We start from the raw sequence: 15,282 nt of genomic DNA, 5'->3' as shown, positions 1-15,282 counted from the left end.
CTACTGATGCCCTAAAACCAGACACCAGGGAGGCAGCAGAGTTCCCTGACAGGAGTGTCTGTCTGGCAGGTAGGACCCTCTGCTCCCCTCAGAGGGAGTCACCTACAACTATGACCCACCTTTCCTTCCTTGTAGAGATGATCTTGATACAAAGGGCAGGCCAGTCTGGCCCTCACAACACCTCTGGTGTAGCTGGACCATCATCCACATCATCCCCTGAGTGGTCTTCCACAGGCAAAGCCTCATTCCTGTTGTACACAGGCATTGAAGAAGGTGAGGGGAGGCAAGGAGGGGCTTCTCCTGCCACCTGTGACATGTGAACACAGGCCCACAGTGACTCTGCTTGCCAGCAGTTCTTCTCTTGAGACATTCTTCTTGACTCTCTGTTCCTTTCCACTCATGAGTAAGATGTTTTCATTCCAAGCTGCAATTGGTGATATGACCCACAGAGTCAAAGTTCTTTCAGTGCTGTCTTTTATGTGGTTGTTCAATGTACAGCAGACGACAGACAGGACTTTTACCCCTGAAATTATTGGAGTGAACTCACTCTGATGAACTTTCTGATCACTGGACTGACCTGGATCTACTCAAGAAGGAAAATATGGACAGCAAGGGACGGAACACATAGAGAAGCTCTCTGATGACAGTGGTAATGGAAAGAACGTCAGCATGTAAGGCATGAGAAAAAGACAAAAATATGCCTGTGGCTAAGGATGCAGGATGCAATTTTTAAAAGTTATATAACTTAGTTTATTTGGGAATTTAGGCCTCTCAGTTTAAATTTAATTTTCTGATAAATTTGGCATTATTTGCAATCAATTTACTGGTCTCTGCTTGGAGGCAAGAAAAACAAGCCTCGCATCTCTTTTCCTTTCAAAGGCAGGAAAAGTGGTACTTGCCTTTGGAATAACATACAGATGAAACAGCCTACCTGCCCAGCAGATGTGCTAGGAAGGAGAGTCTGGGAACCACAAGCAGGGGTATAGTAGGAATGAGAACCAAAGTATAATCTCTCTAGGTTCCTTATCCTTAGTTTTATCCCTGGATTTTCATGCCTGCAAGCTAGATGGATCTACCAGGATCAGACAGTCTGCAGGCCTGAGTTTCATTCATCAGGTTGCTCTCTCCCAGTTTGAAATTCTTCCTTGGAAGGCGAGAATCCATAATCCAAGTGACACCAGTTCACACCAGATTTAGACGCTAATGCACACTTTTGCTAAATCCAATTAGCTGTCAGAGTTGAACTCTGAAAAACCAGGTGAGGAGTAAAGGGTGTGGTAACTTGCTGCTGTACTTCAGTCCCTAACAGCACAGGGAAGTTTTGGGTGCATGCAAAGCAGTTAACTCCTGAATTTACTCTCTGTGTAATAAGAGTCTCAGGCATAGATGAGCCTACATAAACATCAAAATAGGAGCTCTAATCTGCACTGTGGTAGTTACTGTCACAACAGGAGTGGCAGCACAGAACAAAGGGAGCTTGAGAGCTGGCACAGATGGGTTTCCCTACAGTGTCTGACCAGACAGAGCTAGGAGAGTGAGATCTGAAAACCCTGCTGGATTTTCTCTGAAGTCCATATGTTACTTGAAAGGGCATTCAAAAGACACACCTGCTCCTAGCTGGAGAACTTGCTAAAACACCTTAAGCCTACACATGACAATCTGTACCCAGCCCATATGTTGGCAGATGCAGCTTTAAGTTCAGGGGGGCAAATGAGGTTGTTGGGATGGGAGAGACTCTTTGCTCAGTAAATTGTTGGAAGTTGCCTTTTTTCTGTCTAGTAAATTTTTCCATTGCTTTCTACGGAGTAAATGCATTTTGTAATCAGTGTACCATTTCACCGCTTCCTCTTTCTGCTGTGCACAGCAGCAGCAGCAGTTACTTGTGGTGAAGGCAGCAGACATGGGACTTACAGGGGTTATTGGGAGGCAATCCCTGATGGAAGACTGAAAAGAAACTGAGTCAGTACCTCAGGGGACAGTACAGTTCAGCTGAGTGCTGACACGTGTGCACTAAGAAAGCAGCTAGCCATGGCCAGCCCCAAGCAGGGCTGGAAGGTGCATTGAGCAAAACACAACCCATCCGAGCTCACAGATCTGGCCATGACTACAAAAGCAGGTTCTTCTCCCAGATGTTGCCCCTCTTGCTGCTTGGACAGACCAGCCCTTTGCACTACAGAATAAACCAGCCTTAGCTACAGTACTAAGGTTGAGGGTAAAGTCTGGAAAGCATTGATTGACTGAGAGCCATTAAGCCTCGCCCTGTCTCACATCCTCAGAGCCAATCAAAGTCGCAGCACTGCTGTGGCAAAGAGAGAGTGCTCTTCAGTCCAGACTGGGGTTGCAGGAATAACCTTTGTGCCCAGAACAAGGATGAAGTTTGGGATCTATTAAACTGAAGGAAGTGAGCGATGGAGAGGAAGGCAGGCTTTTAAAGGAAGTGTGGGGTGGGGTGGTAAAACTCAAGCACAGCAAGTATGTGATATCCAGAAGGGGACACTTATTGGATCCACATGTCACAACAAAGAGCAATAGAAAGAAATCTCCTTAAATGTGGGCAGATAGAGCATTAGGGAGATCCAGCACGTCTCACACAGATCCTCAGCCCCAGAAGAGGGAATTCAGCTCCATCTCTCTAGGAGCTCCCTCTAAGTGCTCTGAAGCCTTCCTTTAATCCCTTAGCCAGAGGCCTCCCCCAGCGTGTTCTGTAGCCTAAAGGTCACTAGCTGGGAAAAGATAACTGATAACAGAATGTGGCCTCACTTCTAGCCAGGATTCAGCTACTTCCTGGGGTTGCTTCTCCTTGTTTTTTTTCTCCTCTGGTTACTTTTAGAGGACTACACATGGTCTTAGGAAATGGCTGGAAGGCTGATCCTGTTAGAAGCAGAGAAATCACCTTTTCTGTTCCATGCTTCAACTGTAGGCAGGAGTTCCAGAGTTCCCTCCTTGGGTACAGTTGGATGTGAAGGACTCAGTGTAGTTTTATAAGGTGATCCAAATTCTTGAGGAAGCTTCAGAACATTCATCCCCAATTTTTTGTGCTTAAGGAATGGTTTGTTTGCTCTGCAAAAGCAGACAAGAGCTCATGCCTTGCAAGGCATGAGGCAGAAAAGGGCTGACACTTAGCTCTCCCTGTGGAGCCTTCCCAGAAAATATTACCCAACTCACTTTGTTGAGACTTGGTGGATCAGTGGCCAAACTTCACCACATTAGGCTACATTAATAAAAAATACATCCTAAAGAATACTTTGTTTTACAAGCCCCTGCACATCTCTTTGCCTCACTGCATATACTACAGGAAACCAGTTAGCTCCATTTAGAGCCACAGAAAAGTACCACAAAGGAAAAGACTGCAGTTTTCAAAGTTGCTTCTGTTATTCTTGAGCAATCAGAATAGCATAATTCCTTCCAGTGCTGCACAATTTTGAGTTCAGAAACATCTGTGTAACTGGAAATTTCATTGTCCTTAATACCATTTTCACCAAGAAAATCTACTGCAAATGAAAGTGTTCATAGGTACAGACAGTTAAAGAAGCCTTTGAACAATCTGAGCCACCAGGTAATTTTTTTAAAAAGTTGATTTTGAATGAGCTATTGTGTTTCAATTAATAACTCCATAGGAACTTCACCACATTATAGCTCTGTGTATTTTCTGCAGAATAATGAGATTTCTCCTGTTTCTGAAACAGTAGCTGAGCAACTCCAGAGCTCTGCAGTGCTAATACCTAGTGGTGAAGGAAGGAGGGACAGGGATGTGTATTCAGGGAATCCTGTTATCCCAGGCAGTGTGGTAAACTCTCCCATGGACACGAGCCAGAAGGATGTGGAAGCCATAGGCTTCATTCCCCACAGATTATTCATTTCTGACTGTTAACTGTGAGTTGTAATCTCTAAAGAGTGCTTGGAGATGAGGTCTTATCAATGTGCTGGATTAAACTAAATAAATTTTATCACCTACTTCTCCTTGTTTGAGTAGGCCAATTTGGGAAATTATGTCCCTCTGCTTCACACAAGCTGGAATACCTCTCCTTCAAAACAGATCAATTTGACAGCTTCAGAGGGGTACAAAAAGAAATGTTTGTAAGGTCTTGACCAGAAGGGAGCTATCAGGACATGATTTTAATATTTCCTGGTAAAGATTTGTGCTTTGTTAAGAGGTGAATAAGAATAGCAGTGCCCCTTTGGATGAGTACAGCAAAACCTCTAAACCTTTCTGGGTTATTTCTGCTGGGCCTGATCATTATGTTAAAAGCTCACTGCTGCCTGGTCTGATGAAGAGTAGGGCAGACTGGAAAGATGCTCTGAGCTGTAAGGTGATGGAAAAGCCATCTCTGTAATGGGTGGTGATGGGAGCCTTTCCTTGTTCAGTTCAGTTGAAATCAGGCACAGATCTTTGCGGAGACATGGAGAATGGTTTTGGTTTCTCTGCCTTCCGAGAAAGAACACACAAGAAGTCTCATGGCAACTAGGACCAGCTGCTGGAGTCATGAATTTTTATGAAGGGATTTCTGGCAACCACATTAAATAATGCCTCTAGCCAACATGTCGGCTCTCTGAACTCATTTTTATATCAGCAGCACTGCAGATGGGTGATCTGCTGCAGCACTGGCAGACAGTTAAAGTTATGAGCTCCTACAACAAACAGTTTCTCTTCCACTCAGGGCAATGGCAGTACTAGAACTATGGAAGGGAGAAGAGGAGAGAGTATTCCTTCAACCCCCAGGACCCAGTTGTTTTATCAGCTTTAACACCAGTTGAACCTCTTTACATCTTATACTGGTTCTAGCTTATAAGATATTGGAATTCTTCACACCTGAGGCTTCTTTAAAATGAGACTAGAGTTCACCCTTCAGTGATTGATATCTCAGTCCAAATTTGCCCGTTTTATTTAATTCAGCAATACTAGAAGAACAAGCTCTGTTTCCCTTTATATGCATCATCTGCAAGATTTCAAGGGTAAGGATGGGAAAACTGTCAGTGTTGTAGCAGAGGGCATATGCAAGCAGATGAAAACAGAATCTCTTCTGTAGAGTGCAGGAAAGACCTGTTGGTAAACACTTCTGAAAAGAAATGCCACAGAAATCAAGCCAGGAGGTTTGTTTTATGATAGTAATTATTCTCCATGATGCTCATTGGAATAGGAATTCTGTGATTTTCATCTCAAACTCCACAGAATTGAAGAATGACAGAATCCAGAGTAAGTTCCTTATTTAACTTATTTAAAACTATCATGATAATTATTCACTGATGATATAAGCACCACACCACTTTGCCAGCATTGTTTTTATTTCAAAGGCTTTTGTCCTACTGGTACTCTGCAGCCCATTTGATGCAGTGAAGTGTGGTGGCTGCATTTATAAAGGATGCTCATGAGCATTCTGCTCACTGTTAAAAACTGGCTCAGGAGATGGTTTTGATTTCTGGTTCTATATTTGAAAGCACACCGAACTCTGTGTCCATGATGATGCCCCTTACTTTGGAGTTGTGGATTGCCCAGCAACACAGAAATAAGCTGGTTTTGCACTGAAAGGCTTATCCTGCAGGAAACTGGAAAAGGGGAATGGGCATAGAAGGGAAATGATGCACATACAGCTGTAGAAAGCATTGTGAGCAGGGAGAGGACTTCCCACCTTGCTCTGGTTCATCAGGATGCGTTGGCAACTCTGTCCCCAAGGTTTAGTGAAGCATCCTTTCCTTTGACCGTGTTTCCTGACAGACACACACCATGTGGTTGTGGTTTTCTGCAGTTCTGTTTTCATATCTTCTGCAGCGTGGACAAAGCTTTTGAAAAAAAAACCTGAAATCTGTTATATAGTCTTGGAAAACAGCATTTTATCATCTACCTGCCTGTGCTTCTGAAGCTGCTCAGTACAGGCTTGGTCCTTTTCCATGCGGGTGAACCAAAGAGTTTTAGGAGATTTTCATGCACATGATTTCACACTGTTCCTTGCTGGTGCTCTCCTGTTTGGTTACAGCACAGCTACACTGAGCTTAAACTGCAATAAAAGGGTTTAGTGAAAGTTGTACATAGTGATCCCTGATTTCCTCTTAGGAACTACAATCCTCCTTAATTATTTTCTGCATCCTGGAGTTTGGCTGTTACTTTTGCGGTTGGACTTCTCTTTCAGCCAGTCCCCCCTGTTGATCCCAATGCCCTCCCTCCTTCCCTTTTTGGAAGCATAATATTTGAGGGCATTTCTTAAGCAGTGGAAACCCTTAGAGCCTTGTGCTACCTTAGTCAGAACACTTTTAAGGATAACCTCTAATCTGTGTGAGTGAGTAACTGAAGGCCCATATGTCCCAAGGGAAGGAAACCTTGGAAATGGGAGCCAGAGTGGAGTGTTCAGCAAATAACAAAACCCTTTTGGCTTTGTTCACATCAAACATTTGTGTTTGCCAAGAGAGGGAGAAACTTCTGCGTGACTATTTAGAATGCCACCTGCTCATTTAGCATTATGAATTGCATCTAAGCCTACTCTTAAATTAATCCTGTCCTCAAAGACTGGTTAGTAATTTTGAAGGAGGAAATACTGTCTTACAGAGATTGTCCTCAGCAATCTGTACCTATTTCTAAACTTCTTATTTCTTCCCTATGCTGGAAAAGGGAAGGTACAGACCAGGCTCTAGATCAATGCAATAAGTAATGCTTATTCTTCATAAATAGAGACCTATGCTGATATATAATTGGTTATTTGACTAATGGCTAAAAAAAATCAATGTTGTATATTAAACCTATTTATCTAGAATCAAATGGAAATTGTTTTGTGAAAATATTTCATTTTCTTTAAAATATGAAATAGAAATTCCTTTGAAAATAAAAAAATATCTTTCCTACACCATCCAAAAAAACCCAGAGCAGATGTGTTTTGCCAGCTGCACTTTCCTACATCTAAAACAAGGCCTACTGTATAGGTTGTGAGGAGGGTGAAGTGGATAACACCCAGAATCTCTGCCTCCAAATTCTCACCAAAAATTGACAAATAAGCTGGAATACCTTGATGTAAAAATAGGGTTATTTTTGTGTGCCTTTTTGAGCTTTAAATGTATATTTTGGTCATATACAGAGGCTTCATCCAATAACTATGAAGCTTAGATAAAACCAGATGGAGAAAATGTTAGATTTTTTGCTAAATAAAATTTCTTTCAATGCAAGAAAGAAAAAAATTTCAAGCTACAACCCTTCTGCTAAAACCATTGGGGCTGGAAAATTGAACTGAATTGCTCAAAAATGGAGGGACAATTCTAGCTTTTGTTGCATTATGAAAGGTGAGTACAGAGTTATCCCAGAACTCCAGCAAAATGGAAAATGTGGCATTTCAGGTTTCTAGAGGCTTGTTTTCAGATGCTTTCATAAAAATGCTTCCTATATTTAACTACCGTCATGTTTCTGAATTCTGACACCATGGCTGTATTATTGTTTAAGTACAAGAAAGAAGTAGGAATTTATTTAAAAAAATATATAATATCCAGAGCCTCTCTTGCTTTAAAATTAGTCTTTTGATGAATTTGCCTGTTGTGCAGTGATGCTCATCCCAGCAATGAAGTCAGAGGTGATGAGAAACATCTCTCTTGGCTGAGGTTATGCTCTTATTAAGTAGCACAGCTCTGCTAAGTAGAGATGACAACAAAGCAATAATATTTAAACATTACTGTAAATCCGGGGAAGAAATGGCAGTCTTAAGTGTAAACCTCCTTCTTTTCAGCCTGTGTCCTACATACCTGCATTGATGGGCTCCATTTGAAGCACTGTGTAAATGTTTAGTGAGACTCTCTCTCAGGTCAGCTCTTATTAATGTTGAGTGTGTGCAGAACGGTTTGCAGAATAGGAATCTTGGTTTCTGGCAGAGTGCCTTTCCTTTCTATTACACTGGAAGAGGGGGGAAAAGCAAACTGCCAGGGAGGAGTGAACTGACAGCAGAGAGTTGCAGCCTATAATGGGTGTAAAACCATCCTAAACCATATTTAGACAAGAACTGAAGCAGTCACTATTTATTCTGCTTCAAGAATGGGAGCTTTGAAGCCATTTCTGTTTCATGAAGTAACATGTGAACAGTTTTCAAATTACTGTTGCTTGCTTAAGAAAATAAAAAAACTGAAAAGTCAAATGATGTCAGTGAAGCTGTTAAGCCTCTCTTGTTTCCTTCCAGACTTTTGCTTCACACCAAAAGTATTGACTGAATGCAAGTCTTTGAATCTACTGAGAATAACAGCAGAAGAAGCATCAATAACAACAGATTCTATCTTCTCCCCCACCACTGCTGGGTTTATTTTTTAGGAAAGGAAAATCTGAGCAGATTTGTGCAGGAAGAGACACCTAACCAGACAGATGCATAGACAGTGCCTCTGCCTGTAGGAGAAGGTTCTGTTTTGCTTAGCTTTGTTTTCTGCCTTGGATGTCTTGCCCTGCAGTCTGTGAGCTCAGGAACAGCAGCTCCCAGCTTTCTGGGAGATGCACACCATGCTAAATAAAGGGGGTGGAAGGCTGAGTGCCAGCTATTTTTCTTGCTTTGGGAGTAGTGGCTGCTCTGTTGGGGGCAGGGGGCCAGCTCCAGCAAGGTTTTATTCTTCAGAGCTTTGTAATCCCCCTCTTCACTGGAAGCTGCAAGGGGACAGCTGGGGACACAGCAGGCAACCTTTCAATTAAGTGGAAAGAGTAAGAAATTTTCCACTGACAGATTTTTCCCCTCTTGACCAGACAAATTTGCAAAATTGAACAATGTTATTAAAAAAAAAAAAAAGGTAGTTCTTGCAAAAACAAGCTGATAGCCTTCTTTCAGGGAGACAATTAAAGATCAGAGCTTCTTTTCTTCTACTTAGTTATTTCTGAATAACTAATCAGGGATTTTTTTTTCCAAGCCAACCTTTTTTTTCACATGTTTAAACAAGATCTTAAATAATACTAAATTTATAATTTGAAATTTACACATTTAAAACTATATAAATAGAAATTTCAGTCTGAAATATGTCCAGGATTGTTGGCTCACGAACATGAGATTTTTGGGGTGATTTCATACTCATGTTCTGATTTGGGAGGGATTTTCAGTATCTTACAAATACTCAGGGAATACAAAAGCCATTCCCCACACAGCTGCTAGATGCTGTGGTGAGAGTTTGGAAAATATGAATCTATTCCCTGCACTTGACAGAGGTTACCCACCAAATTCCTTTCACTTAGACTGTCAAATTGCTTTCATTAGGAATAAATCTTCCTTTTTCTGCACTGACCAGCAACTGACTAACACCTTACATGAAATAAAGTCTTAATTTTCTATGGTTTTTTTCAACATCTTTGTTGTTGAAGTGTAAGAGTCTATTTTGTTGCACATAAGGGTGGAAAACATCCCAGCTTCCCTCACCCAACAGCATGCCCAGGGAAATGTGTGAGCATACTTTACCCATACTTCAAAACAAAAGCTGTGGTTTATGAAGTCTTTGAATCCTTTGTGCACTGGTTGTGGGTAGAGACGATTGAACTCTAGCCAGAGATTTTGAGAGGGCACTGCCGAGTTTATTAAACATCTGGGAGGCAGACCAGGTTTTCCTGCAAGTCATTTGGTACAGAAGCTTCTTACTTCTAACCAGGGCTTTGAGGTTTGCAATTACAGTTCCTAAGAGCCACGGCTGTCACAAGTTGAAAGGATTCATTTCCTCCATGACTTACTGGGACACGGTTGGGATGGCTGGAAGTGACAGAAGAGAATGTCTTTCAAGCTAATAGATCATCCATTATAGCAGAGTCCCAGACTGGCCACATGCCAGGCAGACACACAAGAGAAACAAACCCAGTGCTAGTAAAAACTGAAAACAAACATAGTGGGCTCACTTTCTCCATTTGATGATCCATTGAAATGGACACTACTTCATCCTCATGACGCTTGAAGCACAAGACTCTGCACTCCAAAAGCAGTTCAGAGCCCTCCAGTTCCAGAGCAGTTCAGCAAGGGTTTATGAACATCCCAAAATTCAGAAGAAGGATTGGTTTTGGGTATGGGAGGAGGTGGTTTATTTGTTTTAATTTGAGGTTTGGTTTTTGAGGGATAGGGGATAGTGGTGCTGGTTTGGTTTTGTTTTGAGGGTTTTTTCTGCAGACATCCTTTTCTCCTCTTTACTCTATCCTGTTGTTTCCCTAAACCAGTGAGTCTGTTTCTTATAGCCCAGATCCCAGTATTGCAGCAGAGGCAAAGATGGTCAAAGCTTCACTGGCCAGAGATGAGGCCTCTCTGCCTGGAACAGCAGAGTGTGGCTGCTCATCCATGCAGGTACTCTGTTGCTGCAGCCACTCCTCCAGCAAGCCTTTCCCAGCCCCCAGGATGGCCAACTTTAGTGCAAAGGGGGTTTTTTGGCTGCCTGTGTGAGTGTAGTGAGTCTGCAGGACATTATTATTCAAACCCTTGAACCTGTGTCAGGTTGTTAATGTCTTAATGTTTATTCAGGGGTCAGAGACTGCTGGCAGGTGTCACAGTAAATGGGAGGCTGTCAATAAGCAAATGACTTGCCATTCACAGCGTGATTGCTGTCAGCAGGTGACAGGATGCCAGACTGAAAGAGGAGAGGATGGGGAGGCAGGAGAAACGGCAAATGTTTCCTGGTCCTGAGGAAGTGAGGGAGAAGCCTCCAGGGACAGCCACAGTAAATCAACATTTAAACAGCAAAAAAGACCCCAACATCCAGCTCTGGGATAACGCTACTAAAAGAGCAGTTTAGGTCTTCTAAAGCTTTGGGCAGATGGCATTGACACTTTTGGAAGCATTTCCACTTCTCCATCAGGAAAGAAGATAGATTATATTTAGTGGTACTCCCATTTCTCCCATATTTATACATCATGTGTATAAAAAGAGGCAAGGTCCTGAACGAGTGGGTTTATCCCTAATTAAAGGCCGTGATTGTGCAAAGTATGTTATTTCTTCTAGATAATCTGCTTTTAGGCACACTTCCCAGTCCATAAGGTTCTGACCTCCCAAGCCACAGAGGACCTGGGGATCAGGATTCTGTTCTCAGTGTTAGGTGTTCACATGCTGCATCATTTGCCTCCATTTCTTTGTCTGTAAAACAAGCTGGAATAATTTTCAAATTTGCAAAGACTCATTAACTAAGATACTTTGGGGAAGTTTTATAGAAATAAAAGGGAGACTTAATTATTTCATCCTGGACAGTTTATTCCTTTGGGACAATTAAGTAGAGGTTGCTGATAATGCAAGTGATTGCAATTAAAAAACTGCATCTTTTAGCAATAAAAACTGGGATTAAGCCATACTGAGCCAGGATCAACTTCTCCCCTCCCTTTCACACTATCTTGGTGCAAACATGGAAGGCACAGAGAATATAAGAGAGTCTCTCCATCGCCTCAGCTCTGGTGCCCACTGCACTGAAGGGGATCACTGCAGTGCAAGTCCAGCTCAGCCCCTAAAACCTGTGACTGATTTTGTCCATCATGAGAAGGTCTGTGAGAATCATGCTGACAAATTTTTACATGTGCTCACAGGGCAGGCACAAAGCTTGTCTGAATTTGGGCAGTTCTTGCATTAAAGGCAAAACACTCAAGGCAAATTAGAGGGAGTGTATTCTTTCAGTTTTCAAGACCCTGTCCAAGGTTTTGCACAGATTTTCCTTCAGTAGGTAACAGGAAGAAATAAGGAAGCTATAGTCAATACAGTAAGATGAGCAATAACGAGAGATTTTTGTCCACCACCTTTTCAGAAGAGCACATTTTCATATTTTCTGAATTTTGTCCTAGCCCGAAGAAGGAACTTGCCACCACCACTTTGCTTAAATTGCTTAAATCGCTTAAATTCTGACAAAGTTGTAAACAGTTAAAATCAAAGTGTCATTACAACAGATCTGCTACAGGAACTGCTGGATGCCTACCATTCAAGAGCCCTGAGTGCTTTTACACCTCTAATGTCCTCACACAACCCCTGCACTGCCACACTACTGCATCTAAATACTGAAGAATGTTGCCTGAATTCCTCTATCTTCACACTTCGTTTCAAACTTGAAGCCAAGGCAAAGATTAAGTGATCTGCTAGACTGACTCATCTACTCTGCATGTTTACAGAGCGAATTGCAGAAGTTTTTTGAAGATTCAGAGTGGTCAAGAGCTTTGGTATCTGGATCTGCAAGAAACTTAACAGATGTGTGAAATTCTGCAGGTGTCCCAATGATTTCAGCAGGAGTTCTGTGCACAGGTTTAAACGTGTGCTAGTGCTGCCAGGCTTTGGAATTTCAGACAATTGCTTACTTTTGAATTTCAGACAATTGACTTCACATTCTAAATCCTTCCCTTCCATCCATTTGCACCAGATTACTCTTTGTGTACGGAGTTCTGCTGAGTACTTTTTGAAATGCCAAATATGTTTTAGGTAACATGACTTCTCCACAGTGACTTCAATACTACTTTTCTTTTTTTTTGCCTTGCATCTCACTTAAAACCACAGGCTAGTTTTGGCAAGCATTAAGAGCTCTTAAATGGTTTGTAATCTGTTTTTAATATGATCCTAGTTGAAGTTCAAGCTGAATAAACATAGGGCTAAAATGAAACCTGATGTCTTTCTGCTTTATGCAGGGAACTGCTACAAACCACAGGGTAAGGGTTGATTTATTTGCACAGCAACAAATCCTAAAATTAAAAAAAAAAAAAAAGGGTACTGGCTGTTTTCTCTTAATTATTACTCTTTGGTGACCTTTTGCAGTTATAGGAGGCAGACAGCAGCTTGTTTGGCCAATTGTTTTACATTGCTCTGACAGAGAACTGTCCAGACAGTTACTTGCTGAAACAAGAGAGAATGTTCTCTCTCAATGTTTAAAGTTCACTGTCATTTAACTGTTTTAGCATGCTTGCTTGGCCAGCAAATGGTTGCTGGACAAACTGAGGGACGTGGTTTCTGATTTATCACTTGGAAATGATCAGTATTGGGCTGGGGCACATGACACAAGCCATCCTGCAGGAGGTCAGGATAAATCTGGAGATGGGGAGGGTGCAGGTTGTTTTATCAGTACACAGATTTTCAACCACGTAACAGAACTTAGGTCACAACACAAGCTGCATAGAGTTAACAACTCTATTTTCACTATGTCCAGGCTTGGTGGATTTTCTAAAGCTGCATTTCCTCAAATTATCTGATACCATTAAATTTGCCTTCCCCCTACTCTCCATTCTTTATAACTTGTAGCTCTTGTGTCTGAAAGAGAGATGGAATAGACTGAATATGCTGATTTGAAGCATATTAATTCACTTATTAGTCGCCAGAAAAGTAAATAGAAATATCTTGAAAAAATGCATTTTTAGTCTATGAAACTACCAAATTTTTAAAGCTCTCTCTCCTTCAGCAGTTGATATTGGCATTGCTGCCAAACTCACCTTTTCTGGAATGGGTCAAAAACCCAGGAGCCTGGTCACAATCAGCCAGAATTGTAGTTTGTTTGTTCAGGGATTTTCTGTCTACGACACAGAGAAATACTCTTCCCTCCTAAAATCTTTTTTTTTTTATTTTAAGTAACACATTCTGTTCTCAAATGCTGCTGTTTTACAGTAATAATAGAGATCAGGTGGGGATGTGGATGACATTTTCCACAGCCCAAATCCACAGACAAAGCAGAGGCCTGGTTTGCAGCCCAAGCCCATATTTCTGCTATGGTGGATGGGCTCACGTTAAAGCCCAGCCTAGATGCTGGGTTTCTAACAGGCAGATCCACGAGGACTAGGCCTGGATTTTAGGAGAACTTGTTTGGCAAGAATTGGTTGAATTTGTTTAATCATTCCCCATGTCATGTTTTAGGCTTTATTTGTGCTTAATCCCCTTAATCTGCACTGCTGTTGTGAGGACCACCGTATCAAAATGAGAGAATAAACAAGCAAAACATCTGAGCAGCACACACCAGGCATGTTCTGCACTTGCAGTGTTGACTCATAACTGTAATTCTTTACTCCTTCCAAGTTTTGATCTCCTCTCAACTCTGGCCAAGTGACTCATAACCACCTGCACTATGCAAAGGAGGCCGGAGCAGCACCACACAGAGTCACTTCCCTGGGATTTTCCTCCCTGCCAGGGAGCCCAAGGGCTGCCTTCACTCTTGTCAGCCTGCACCAAAACAAAGCAGAATAAACGTGCCTGTACTTGCAATTACTTCAGTAAAATATTTCCACTTTAACCAAACATGTTGTCTGAGAACACAGGAGACAAGGGGAGTGGAAAGCAATGTTTGCCCTTACATCTGAGAGGGGCAAGAAAACAGAACAAGAAAATGGGAAGCCTCTTTACCTGGATGAAGTAAAATTCTTTTTTACAGAAGATTTCTTGTATGTATAGCAACAAGGGCTGTCTGATGAAGGGAATTGTAGGGGTAAACAGGAACCAAGAAAGCCAGGTAGTATACTGCATTGAGAAACCTGTCACAGAGAGGAACTGGAGGCAGAACCATCACAAAGCAGAGCCTGAAGAAAATACATCACCATCCTCTGTTAGCACCGTCCTCTGACATATTCACCAAAATGGGAAAAGTACCAGGATATGTGTACTAGTGCTGGGACCCATGACTTGGCAGCATGTCATCTTCCTTCAGAAATAGCATTGCAATGTCATTTTGTTATATTTCACATTATATGTGACACTGTCCAAAGGGACAGAACAGGCTTTTGTGTAAATCCAGAATATAAAGACTTGCAAGTAATTTCTAGAATCCACAGTGAGACCACGTGGGTGTTTGAGTCCTAATTCCAGAGAGAGAAAGCTGCATGCACGAAGGCCTGTTGTGTTGGGGTTCCTTTTACTATTAGTTACATGGACAGCACAACTACCTTTAAACTAGTTTTTACAGGTATTTCTTTCTATAGCCTCTATTTGAAGAAATAGGAAGGCAGGTAGGCAGGATTGCATGATTGCCTTCAAAATCATCCTGGCCACAGGGTGTGAGGCTTATTCAAGCTCCTTCTGTTCTTGAATGTAGAAACAGTAGCTAGAGACATCTCTGTCTCTCAAGCCTTTAACTACCAGGGACATTTTTCTTCAGTTTCTGAAAGATCTGATGCATGTAGTTAGCCTCGCTTGTAAAGTGCAGGATCTGACCTGGCTGCTGCCACTCCATAGGAAGACCTCGGCTGGATGTTCTGAGGGGTCAAAAAAAAGCAAATTGAGCATAGATCAGTAAATGTTAGGAGGGGGGTAGAGAGCAGGGAAAGCTGCAGTATTGCTCCCTAAAACTGATGTTCAATTGCACCTTGAACTGTGCATATGCAGCTCCATTTCCCTCATCTCAGAAGGTTTAGAGGTACGGCAAAAACACTGGTGG

This window comes from Haemorhous mexicanus, chromosome 4 (genome assembly GCF_027477595.1).
Source record: "Haemorhous mexicanus isolate bHaeMex1 chromosome 4, bHaeMex1.pri, whole genome shotgun sequence".
NCBI lineage: Eukaryota > Metazoa > Chordata > Aves > Passeriformes > Fringillidae > Haemorhous > Haemorhous mexicanus.
The sequence above is the reverse complement of the archived record's forward strand: the minus strand, read 5'-3'. Positions refer to the sequence as shown.